The sequence below is a fragment of the Orussus abietinus genome, unplaced genomic scaffold (assembly GCF_000612105.2).
Source record: "Orussus abietinus isolate OABI.00-Male unplaced genomic scaffold, Oabi_2.0 scaffold42, whole genome shotgun sequence".
Lineage (NCBI taxonomy): Eukaryota > Metazoa > Arthropoda > Insecta > Hymenoptera > Orussidae > Orussus > Orussus abietinus.
Window position 1 is genome coordinate 524,856 of NW_019394787.1, and position 12,933 is coordinate 537,788.

The 12,933-nt window shown below is 52.8% G+C and overlaps 1 protein-coding gene across 5 annotated transcripts in view; it reads left to right on the forward strand.

Moving 5' to 3' along the window:
* Positions 1 to 12,933, forward strand: part of LOC105697253 (transcriptional-regulating factor 1) — a 263,174-nt gene that overhangs the window by 43,100 nt on the left and 207,141 nt on the right. The gene's annotated exons all lie outside the window — the stretch shown is intronic.

Sequence of the window (12,933 nt, forward strand, 5' to 3'; positions counted from 1 at the left end):
AACGGACAGGCTTCTGTAACTTTAAGGCTCTTATTTTTCTCCGTGTAGGAGTCGAGTTCCATCATATTCCGCGAGTGGCGCTCGTATCGTTAGATCGGCGAAAATCTCAGATCTTGGGTCCCGAATCTGGGGCCCCTTTCCGTGGAACTCACCACAGGCGTTACATCTCCTTATACTAACTCCATAGTCTTACGTATTTAATGTTGGATCACCGCCGTAAAAATGTCCTATCTAGGTTAGGATCCAGCTTTTCCGGCACTCGTGAGGACCGCGACGTGACGTCGAGGCGAAGTCGTCGATTGCACGTCCGGCGCAAAGTTTCGCTCGAGATTCCGCCGAACCGGGGGGATATTTTATCGAGCAAGGACGCCGCTGAAAAATCGCGGAAGTTGGCGGCATTCCGATGAGAAATGGCCTTTCTCTGCCTCTCCTCGTCGGTCCCACCGAGGGGGCCTCTCTTCCTCCCTCTCTGCCGCGTCTCGGTCGGTAAACTGACGTAACAGGGTTACCGGCGCTATGAATAAATTTCGCGGTCCGCGGAAATTATAAGCCCGCGTAATAATATGTGAAACGAAACAGTTACCACCCTCTTCCCTGGCGACGCCGCGTCCCGGCGCCCCGCCGCCCCTCGACGCGCCCGCCACCCCCGGGGTAAAGGGTTGAAAAAGCCGACCCCTCGAGTGAGTTCCCGACCAATCGGATTAACTCTGCAATTCAATTCGGTCCTGCCCCGCTGGAAATGTCCATTTTTGTGTTTTTCTCCCTCTTTTTGCCGGCGAGCACTCGCGTCTTAGCCTCGCGGAAACGACGCGGATTACTGGGGATAAGGTCGCAAATTGCGGGGACCCTTATTAAAATCTGAATAAGGTCGTTTCGCGGGGATAATGCGTATTTACAGGCGGGTTAATACGCGACTGCATTTCCGTATCCGAATTCTCCTACCCATATATGTCATTTTTTGTGCATTTGATAAGGAACCTGGGGCCCGTTATTAATTGGACGTCTAAAATGTGCAATTTACCACGTCGGAAATTACGTATACTTTTTATATTAACGCTAGAACTACCGGCCGATTTTTTTTTAGTCGCGGTGGGCCATCTGCAACCAGTAATTTTTATTGAATTTGGTAGTTCTAGTGTTAATCCTTTAACTACGGCGGAGTCAGAAGTGGAGATGTACCACCTATATGGATAGCTAGGTCGCGGAGGTTTAATATTTTATATGGATACGATATTCATTTGTCGCTTTGAATACGTGGGAATGAAAGGGGCCACTATAGTGGTGTCCCGTAAAAAAACGTCGGTCAGGCGGAAGCCACTTTAGTGGAGCTTCGTAAAAAAATGTCGGTCAGACGGAAGCCACTATAATGGCGTTCCGTAATTAAAGAGTTAAGTATATCCTTTTTCAAACAGGTACTTTCGTCTTCTCACGAGGAGTTATCCCGTGTCGTACTTGGTGCAGCATATCAACCCCCGCCCCCGTTACCGGCGCGACAATGTCGCAGATTGGCGAGCGCCTTTGAACCCTTGTACCTCATATTCGCGGGCATTGTTTGCACACGCGAATACGCGTGCATGGTACACGGGTGATGCATATCGGCGCATTTAGGACGTTCCTACGAGTGGCTTCGCGGGGCGGCCTGCATTGCGCATTTTTCGAGGGAAAACGAGTGGCCGTTCGCGGGGCGGTAATTTGCAATCTGCAGGGCCGCGACAAAGCGCGACCAACTTCGCGGATGCACTTCTGGCCGTGTCTGTTTGCATAAAGGCGATGTCGCCGCGTTTCCGCTTTTGCCGGCCGCGTTGACAGCCCGCCGGAAACTAATATCGGCAGCTCGTAATTAGTTTAATTAGTCCGAGCGTTGTTCCCATCCTGGCGACACTTTAGCCTCCTCCGAGAATTTCCGCTTCTCCCGTGCGGCTCCCTCCCTTCGTCTCCGTCCCTTCGCGCCTTTCGGGGGTTTTCGGTCTTCGAGGGTAGGTACCGTCCTTTACGGGGAAATGGTCGTAGAATTGATCTGCCACGGAATTTTTAACCCTCTCATTTCGCGCATCTTTCCGACGAATTTATCGCGAGAGGGTTGCCGGAATTTCTAGATCACCGGCCGAGCATTCGCCTTTTCGATTCCGCCCGATCGCATTTATTCCCCATCAGACCGCGCGTTTCTCTCTGCGAATTTGAAATCAAGCGGATCGATCGCCGGCCCCTGCCCCTTTCGTCGAATTTCACGGTTTCGCGGGCCTCCGGGTCTCGCTCGAGGGAGGCGGGCTGTGGTCCGCAAAATGAGGAAGAGGAGGCACCGGGGGTTCCTCGTTTTCTTACGAAATGTAGATAAATCGACGGTCGCTAGAGTCACGGCCTGACGAGGTCGAGCTATACCAGGACTCGACGATTCGAAACATTCCCGGCTCGCCAGGTCGTCTCTCTCGAAACCGAGCGCATTCCGACCGGGATGAAAATTCGCATGAGCACCGAGTAATTTGAAACATTTGCGAAAGAATTCCCATCGACTCGTTGTTCCGGGCTTTCGGGAAGGGCACTCGAACCTGCACGTAAAAATACTCTTTTTGCTCTAGTTTCGAAATGTACTCCGTGGACGGAGTGAAAAAAGTTGGCGGACTCGATGCGACAACGAAATCTTGTTATCAGGAAACTCGGTAGAGTTTCGCGTCGAATGTACGCACTTGCATACGTACATATACGGATGTGCGAAGCCATGTGTCAAATACGTCCAACGTAATGTCAGATTGAGTAAACAAAATTCATTTAGGGGCGCTCAACAGTCCCATGATTCACAGTACCTCACGAAGATAACGATTCCGAACGCATTTCCAAACCGATCGCAAGAATCGACGGGTGCTCATGTCGGAGCGATTTTCGATAAGCGCTATTCTTCGTACAAAAAATGCAACAAAGTAATTTGCGAGCACTTTTGACTGGGAAGAAATTGCTATATCAAAAATCGCTCCAATATTGACACGCGTCAACGTTTTCTCTTTAAGACTAGCACACGTTGGGCTCGGTTGGTTAAGAAATACCTGTGAAGCACCTCTTATCATTAAATCATATATAATTGCAAGAAATGTATATATACACATATTCGTATCAGTCAACTAATCCTTTTTTTCTAAGGGTGGTCCCCGAAATATAGGTACCAGGTATTCGCTTAAATCTCTCGAGGAATCCTTGGAAACTGCGCACCCGGTACGTGGGGGTGGCGGGGAATACTCCGCTTCTCAATCTCGAGACACGGCCGCGCGGCTTCCTAGCCGGCATTTACAATTTTACCGTGTTCCCGGCTGATGGAAAACGCAGGTTATGTCCCACCGAAAGCCCGGGCAAGGTGCGCGCGGGGGTGTAGCCGGTAGCCACCAGGTACACGAGCCCCGCGATCTCCGTGTCGGCCTCGATCTACGGCCGAGTCTCGGTGAAAAATGGATCCGCCCCCGTCGACCCGAGAGAAGTGCGCGAAAACGCGAAAGGCCCTGGACCGAGACTTCATAAATTCTCGCGTCAGTATAGTCGAGGCCTGCACGCTGACCCGTCTTATACCCCCGGCTTCCTAACCTCTCTTTCGATATCCGCGACCACAATGCCGGAATCGGGGATCGACCCCGAAATTTCGCCCCTCCCGTTCTCGCCTGCCCATCGATATCGCTCGACGTCCCGACGCCATTCCTCCCCGCGTATCTCTGCATATCGCACTCGAGACGTCTTGACAAAGGTATGAAAAGTGTACCTTTAAAAGTAAGGGAAGGGAAGAAAAAAGCCGGAGGGAGGAACACCGGGCATTTCCACCATTTTTCCTCCCTTCTTTCCAGAAATCTCGTTCTCGATTTTCCCCGTTCCCTCTCCTCTATTTTTCTCGGTCCACCTCCGTCGTAGTCGTTTCACGCCCTCCCTCGTTCCCAGAAGCGACGGAGCGACGCGCTCCTTTTCTCGCCGCCCTGTCCCGCGCCGCTGTCCGTCTCTATCTTCGCGACAAAGTCCTCGTCGCCGTTCCAGTACCTAATTGGCAATTTCCGTACTTTCAAGGTACGCCGCGTACCCTGGTACGGTAGTTTACACCTAACGTTTGGTCCGAGCGCGCGCCTTCCGCTTCGGATCTTTCGCGCGGACTCCCTCTTTCCTCCCCACCCTCCATCCGCACTCGGTAATGCTCGCATGCAAATTTATTCCAATCGCACCTCCCCGCGACTGCGTCACATATGACGCACGGGGTGGCGAAAAAATCTCCTCCACCACTTCCCTCCGTTTAAAAGAAAAAAAAAAAAAGAAATTAAAGCCAGTAAGGCTCCGACATCGATTCTCACTTTCGCTCAACCATAATTCCACGAAAATTAAATTATAAAATCCTTGAGGGGTTACCAACAAACTACTTTTACACCCTAGACCGGGTATGTAGCCTTGTTTGAGAGTCGTTGCAAGACTGTTTTTTTATTTCAGTTGAACTCTCTCGTAAACATATTTTTTCATGTTTTTCAGCCGAGAGGCGTCCCAGATTTTTGACTCACCCTGTGCGTAACGCAGCGTATACGCGTCCGTAGGTGCGTTAAGGACGCCTGTGTGGGCTTCGTCCTGGCGTTTATAAGCGCACACAGTAAAAGTGGTCCGTATACGCGCGGCGGGTCCATCCGCCACCCATCACCCACCGCCCACCACCCACCGCCCGCCGCCCTGCGGCGCCCCTGGCCGCGGCAGAGAGAGGGCCATAAATTAAATGATGTAAATGCTCCGTCCACCCTCCGGCTGCAGCGGAGACACAACCCCAAAACCCGATCTCTGGAGCGAGTCGAACCCGCACCCCTCCTCGAGGGCGAGATCCCGCGCCCCTCTGGGGGTGAGAGCTCGCTCTAACCGATTATAATTATCGGACGCGCGCGCGCGCGCTGCAGGCGCATGGGGGCGTGAAGAGAGAGGCAACGTCAACGTTTCGAAACTATTATCCTTTGAAAATGGAAATGGCGGGATTTTGTGTATATATATATTGTGGAGCTCGAGTCGCTTCGGGCGTTTCGACCATCACTTTTGGCGAATTGGATGGGCGAGTAAAAGGGGAGTTGATTTGCAGGCATTTTTGTTTCCGGCTGATCCTTCGTTAGGGGAAGGCACCGGGAGTCGGGGAACTCCGCTTGCGAGGGCCGAAGGAAATGGAGGAGAAGATACACGATCGGTTTCGTATCGGGAGTCGCGGCGTGGATAAAACGGGAATCGGGAGAGATTGGTAGGACGGCAGAGAGCGAATCAGTTCCCCGTGTAGCCAATCATTGGAGGACCCTCCCATTCGGTGTTTAATCGTCTCAGCAACCTGGGACCTCGTAGCCGATAATACGATCGACGCTTCGATACGCGAATCCGACGAGAAGGCACCCGGGGAACGCGCGTCTCCCCGGATCCCGGGTGACCTCTTCGTTTTTCGACCCCGGAAAATTCCCCCGAGCCGGTGGAAACTTTTCCCTCCGAGGAGGAAAAATCCTCCCGGTCGCTCCTAATTGTCGCTTAAACCCATCCTCGGCGAGATAACTTGTCCGGGTAACTTTTTCACCCGATCAGCCTGGCGCGAAACCGACGGCGAAAGACCGACCCGATGGTCGCGCCGCCGGGGACGAACTACGACGAAATCCCTTCCTGAGAAATCGGCGAAAAAGTAACTGGCGCAGACATTTTTTGGATAATCAGGCGAATCTTCCGCCAAAATCTCATTCCCCGTGGCTCCGATCCCGGGTCCACCCGTTTCGCTCCACTTTCTACCCAATCCCACTCCGGCTACTCGTCGATTCAACCCCTCCCACGATTTCGATTAAACCGAGAGCTGGAGTAGAGCTCGCGGCCAGCTCGGCGTCCGTTGGAGTAGTCCAGAAGGGCAGCTCGACAGCCCGAAAAGCCGAAACCCCCGAAATTTCACCAGTCAGGGCTGCAATCCGCAAAATCGCGGACGCTGATTCCGACAACAGTCCAGACTTGGCGAACAAAGTGGCGATTTCGCGGCCGGTTTCGGCCGTTTGCACGCATCGTGCGTGCCTAATGGCTCTCGTGGGTGCCGTTACGTTGCGGAGGCACGCAATCCTCTCAGAGGATACGACGGTGCTCGATTCTATTGCCCATACCCCACGGCTCGTTCCCATTGTCCCACTGATTAATCGGCGTCCACTTTTTCTACAAATAAATCCAAAACAACCTCTTTTAACCCAGCCGGGTTGAAACTTGCGATTCTTCCTCTTTTCGATATCAAATCGTAAATGGTACACGTAGGAAAAGAATTCGCGATCATATTGTTAAACCTTACTTGCATCATGAAACGTGAACACCTGAAAATGCGTTCTTTAATATTTACATCTACGATTCGATATAATTTCAAACATTTTTGTGGTTGGTGGGATTATTCCTACAGTAAGAACAAAACTTGCTGTCTCCTCTATTAAAAGTACAAATGTCATTCTTTCCGTGTACCTGGTTAAAAATCTGAGATTCAATGAGTGGAGTTAAGAAATTTTATCGACGATATCGGACGATGCTGTGGGGACGGCTTCTGTGATAGGGAGAATCCTTGCCACGTGAATTTTCACGGCAGCTTATCTGGCGAAAAGCAGAAGTGGACAGGTGGACCGAGACGTGTATATATGCAAGTAATGACGTCGTCCAGCACCCCCGACGATATCCGACGATATTCCCCGGCGCCGAACGAAATGGAATTGCGGAACGGGGTGTCTCATTTTGCGGTACACGCGCGCCGTGTCCGGGAACGTGGAACCTGGAGCGGACCGCACGTGTCCCCGTATCGGCACGTACAAACGCTTCCGCGTGTCCCGCCAAGATCTACGGCCATTCGGGACTTTATGACCGTGAACCTGGAAATTACCAGACGGAGGACGCCGACGACTCTAGGTAATTGCTACCCCTCGAGATACAAGGCTGCCGATCGCGCGGTCCGACGACTTCGCGTTCGCCAGCTGCACCCCTTTGTCTCCCATGTGACAAAGGAACCAAGGGACAAAGGACGCAGGTCCTGATAACGCGTTCGAGAAAATGTCCCTCGCCGAAAGGAAATTTATTTCGAGGCGATTAGATGGAGTCGACGGTTTACCGAGGTGTCCGAAATTCTTCCGGAGACGTGGCTCGCCAACGCGCATAACGTATTCAAATTTGCCCGGAATTGGAGATGCTTCTCCAGGGAGTGTCCGATTTGGGGTAAAACGGCCCTACCCTCTGATGGAACTTCCGACCATCCCTATCCTACCCTAACGCGATCTAACCGTAGCTAACCCGGCTCTGTTCCGCGCCGCCCGTAACCAGAAGTAGTTTGCATACTTAATTGCGGAACGGGAGACGTTGTTTTATCCGCATGCCGAACCGCTCCGCAAACCGGGGCTTCGTCAACCCCTACCCGGTCGGACTCTTTTCATCCCCGATGACAGGGATGAACGAGCGGCCGAACCCGCCAACCAGGACCCGCCTTTCCCCTGGAGCCGCCAGGTCCCGAGGGAGACCCGCTCGATCTTTGTTCGAGGGCTACAGGGGAAATGCACTTGCATCGTTTTGGAAAGGCGTCGAAAGTCCGCCTTAACCTTAAGGCGACGTGAAAATGGCTTCAAAGAGGTCTCGTTTATGAAGCATTTCTCAGAACTTGGTGTAACGAGTCGTTTCAAACTTCATATTTTAAATATGGAAGCTGTAATAAAGGTCCTGACTCCCATGACATTTCGATATTTTTTAATTTGTTCGTAGGCACTTTCGCAATTTTTCATGAAAAAGGAAATTTCATGGGGGTCAGGACCTTCCTTATAGTCTCTATATTCTCGCTGTCAGGTTTGAAATTGATTGAGTGATTGAAATTAATCGATTGACCCCTTAGATGTCCCTTTCACATCCCTTTAAAATAGTCAGGACCAATGTCGTGGAATTTGTCCTTTACCCTCGGTCCCCGAAATTGAGCTCTCCGAATTAATCCCCGCGTTTCTCTGACAGTCTCGTTTTATTTTGCAATTACCGCGTTTCAACGACTGCATATTACTCGGCGGCGGTCGCGAGGATTTATGAATTCGGGCCGAGAGATTTATCGCGGCGGGTCCACTCGGTTATCCTCTGTCGATGTGTATAATTGTAATCGGGAGCACGAGCCAAAGTCGTCGGGATTCTTGGAAGATTCCTCATCGGGCAGCCGAGTGCCAATTGCGCAAGCGCGAGGACGCTCGCGATTTATAACGCCACTGTACACGGAAGGCTCGCCTAATTTCGCGCGATGCCCCAAGACGGGGAACCGATCCAAATCCGACTAGAATCGAATTTCCGAGAATAGACATCCGACCGACGCCGGTGATTCTCCCGAGTCGTTAGACGTCCCCGAAAGAATAATTACCAATTCCCTCCACCTTTCCTATATCCTCGCAATCTCTCGAGCCATCTCCCCAAGAACCCTCGGTTGCCAAACCACACCTTTTGCCTTGCATTTTGCCCACATAAAAATATAAAAAAATCCCTTTTTATGCCCTGAGAAAAAAGATTAGTTGATCAAAACAAATATATATCATCGAAATATACTGATTCATATATAATGGCAAGAAGCAATTATTTTGTTGAGGAGAAAAAAGTATATTACACATAAAAGGGTAACCCACTTCGATTTTCGTATAACTTTGATATATTGTAGGAGGACGTCGTCCCGAGTATTTATACATATATTTAAGGGTCGGACTTAAATATATGCGGAATTAAAATGAAGAAAAGCAAGCAAAAGATGCTGCATACTTGGTTACTTTCAGCTACATTCCTAGTTTTAATTAGGAACTAATTTACCCGGATGGTGCTAGAGGGCATCGCCTAATGCATTTTATGCATAATTATTCTTTTATGCGCCCTTTTATGTATAATTGCCAAGAAAAATTATACCGTTGATTTAAACGTCGTGACGAATCTCCTCCCTTCTGATTAGCACTTATCCAAAAGAACCTAAGAATCGATTCAACCGTGTTCTTTTTCTTTTAACTAGAAATGAAGTCGAAAGAGGGACCACCCTTCGGGGTGGGTTTGCGAGGGAAGGGTGCGGATTTACCGGCCACCCGAGGTACAGTCGGTACAGTAGGGTCCGGCTTTGCCGAGGACTCGCCCCGCGTATACGCGCTATCCCAGGGGCATGTCAGCCCGATCGGACAAGAATGTCAGGTGGCCGTGGCACGGGCCACCGGCTGTCCGTCAGTCTGTCCGTGGAGCGCAAGTTTGTTCGGCTTACGTCGGCTGCCCCGGATTCCGCGGCGCGGCTCTGCGCCTTGACTTTTCCCCTCGCCCGCCCGAGCGGGGTCCCTCGTTAGCGCGCATTCCGTTGGAGCGAGTCTCGACCAACCAGCGGTCGGGCCCACGTGGTGGCCGGCCGCGCCGATCGGTCGCGCAGGTTGACCCGCTCGCGATATCTCCACTTATACATGCACCTTGACGCGGACGGATTTAGCGCCGACTAATTACTCCGCGACGCGCCACGCGAGAGAGCGGACGTCGGAGCGGCCTGGCGGTGGATTAAAAATGACGAAATAGAGGGGAAAAAAAAAAGAAGAAGAACAAATAGGAAAATCGGTAATCCCTATCGAGGTCATTTCAAATACTCGCGATCGATTATTTTCCAGCGTGTCGGGAAATCGGATTGATCCGGGCGGAAGCAACACCGGGCCGGAATTAATTACCACGGAGAGTACAACGATTCACCCCGCGCCCAGAATCACTCCCGGTGGAGGTAACGTTTCATCGACGCGTTCCCGTTATAAAATGCGATTCCCATCGGAGGCTGTATCCTCTCTCTTTCGATGGCCGATATCGCCGAGTGATAGACGCGAACACGCTCGGCGAACGGGTTTCCAGGGGTCAGGGAGGAGGAATAACGCTACCGCGATAATTTTATTTCCCCGATATCGTTGTAGTTTTCGTTGCAGCTCGTATCGCGGCTGCGCACGCGGCGCTCCGGGTGTCGGGAATTTCGGGAAAAGCTCCGGCCAGAACGCTGCCGCGTTGGCCTTTTTTTTTTTTTTCCGACGCGTGTTTATGCATGCCGAGGAAGTGCGGGGATAAAACGATTAGGCGGGTCAATAGGGCCGCGAGGTGTCGTCCCGGTTTAATTAAAACTCCCGGGAACGGCCGGCTCGAGTGAAAACGACGCTCCCCTCCGAGGAGACGCTCGTCGCCGCCGGTAATTTAATATCGTCCGACGTTAGAGTCCCGCGGCCTCGCCGCAATATCCCTCGCGACAAAACCGCGTCGGCTCCGCCGCAATTGTACGCCGGGCGTGCCGGCCGGGCTCGCGCGCTCTTATAACCCGCGAAAGTTATACGCCCGCCCGGGCGGACGTCGCGGAAAGGCGCGTCCATCAGCCCCCGGAAATTTCGCACGATAATACAGGAAAACGGCGCCCCGACGCCCGGCGGCCACCTCGCGAGTTTCCACCCCCTGCTCGCCATTTCCGCCCTTTGCGTCCGCGGGTTAATTCCGCCCGGCCCTTCTTGCGCCCCTCCGTCCGACTCCGGATCGACCTCCGTTGGCCGCCATCTTGGACCGTTCCGCCGCACGCAAAACGCGTTGTATGTGAAATATACCAGGGCAGGTGGAAACGAAATGGCGGAGTCCTTTTGGTGAATTCGTGCATCGGCTCCGAGACGTATACCTTTATCGGCTCCTTTCGTTCCTCATCCGGCTAATAAAAGAATTACCGACGAGAGGAACTCATCGGGTGGCGGGATCGGGTTGCCGACACCCAACCCTCCTACTTTGCGCCCCTCGGTCCCGTTTGTTCCCCGACTTCGTCTATCCACAACGCTAAGGAGTATCGATATCACCGAGGGTCGACCTCGGGATTCCCTCCGGAGGTTCCTTCGGGAGCGACATCGATACCCGGGGATACCGGATGTGGATCACCGATTACCGCCTCCTCGGGAATTCCTCGATGTCTCCTCCGTTACTCGGCGGATTAAGTCGCCGTTTTTCCGCCGGTATCCACGCAGGTGGCGGAAATTACGCCGAGATTTTCCCCCGAGTTTCCTTTCCGCGGGTGCTCGGGGAAACGAGACCCGGGATGTGGAGCAACAGCTCGTCGATATCCGAAAAGGTCGCCTCGCGCCTCTTTCGAGACTTTGGCACTCCTTTCCTCGAGAAGGGCTCGACGATCGCTCGAGAGGTCGCTCTCGTCTCGAGTTCCCTGTAATTCGAGGGCTCTATTCTGCCTACTCGGGCGTCGCCTCGGTCGCTTTGTCGAAAGGGACGATGGCGGGTCGCGAGTAGTTGTTTTCACCTAGGCAAGCCACCTCTTGTCGAGACGCGACTCGCAGCTCGCGCCTCATTAACCCTCGCCGGTGTTAATTCCATGGCGGCGAATTAACGCCGGAGAGGGCCGCGGCCTCGAGTTATGCCGGCTCTTCCTTTTCCGGGGAAACCATCGGTTACCGGGCCGACGGTCTCGTGATCTACCGCCAGGGCGCGTAGCCCTCTGCAATGCGGCCGTGATTTGTGGCCCGCGGTCGGGTAAATTTATTCCCCGGCTCTAAAAGTGCGTCGCGGGCTTCGTCCCTCCTCGAGAGCTCTCCTAAGCCGCGACGATGGGCAGGATCGAAGGAGATCAATTCAAACTAAATTATCGCTGCACAACAGGGCATGCCTCGCGAGAGGTCCGAGGACCGCGCGCGGCGAGACCTTCCCGTCGGTTTAACTTTTTATCCGCACCTTCGGTAGGAAAGTGCCCCTTGAAAAAGTTGTCGAGAACGCATCTGGGAACAGCTTTTTCCCCGGGAATTTTTTTCCAAGATGGATCGGCGAGGGGCTGGCGAGGGAAACGTATGACAAAACTCGGCAATACGCCACTCCGGCCGTCCCCCCAGCCGAATGTGTACGTCCGAGTTGGCGCACTCAGACCGGAAGCAGCAATAGAAGGAAACCGCACGTACGCCCGCTCCGATGACGTACGACTCCGCAGTTCGCCATTTGCCGAGAAGTTCGTACGAGGGTGTATCCGAATCCATTAATTTCCCCGCGCGGAAGGCTCCATCGCGCGACGACGGTAACGAAGTTCAACTCGACCATCGCCGTTCGATCAGGATAATGGCGTTTGCATGGGTCGAGCGGAGAACTTTAAAGACTCCTAACTGCGTATAGCTTCGGAATTTGGGATCGACTATACCCCGATATCCGATACATAGATACCTATACGTGTCTACTTTGGCGGGGCTTTAATCCAAGCGCTGATGGAGAAAACTGTTTGGCGCCTAGTTAACCGTGCAACGCTCGGAACGCATAACGCCCGAATACCTGCATTGTCTGGACATTACCCAACTTTCATCTCTAGCGCGGGTTTAAACGTCATTAGCCCTCGTTACCTTCTAATTTCCGCGTTTTACCGTTCCAGAGGGAAGCGCGTTACGCGATGTAATTAAATCAACCGTATCTGCCGGACGAAAGAGTCGGATTAAATAGCAATTAATCTGCGTGACACCTCGCTCGAGGCCATCTTGGAGAACCGAAAGACACTCGAGTAACTCACATGACGTGGGCCACGTCACGTGAAAAACTCCCAATCGTACATAATTGACGTTGTCGTTTGGGGGACGCAATTATTGCCGGGGGAAACTGGAGCGGGAATTCCTGGGGGGACGCGGAGACGTTGCCACGGAGATTGGATCGGACGTTTTCAGACGGAGTTCCCGAGACCAGACATCTCGATATCCCGAGGACCCCCCCGGGACCGGTGCATCCGGGGACGCCAGTTTGAGGAAAATAGCCGAAGACGAGGCAATCGGGGGAAAAGGACTAACAATAAGGATTCTACGGGGGAGGAGGGCAAACGCGATGATCAGGACACCCGAGCACGTACGCCATCGCGAATTCAGAACGGGCCTCTGCGTTTCCCTTTAACCCGTTCGCTTTGGCGTGCTGAGGCAGCTCTGGGAGCCGGACCTCCACGCGTGA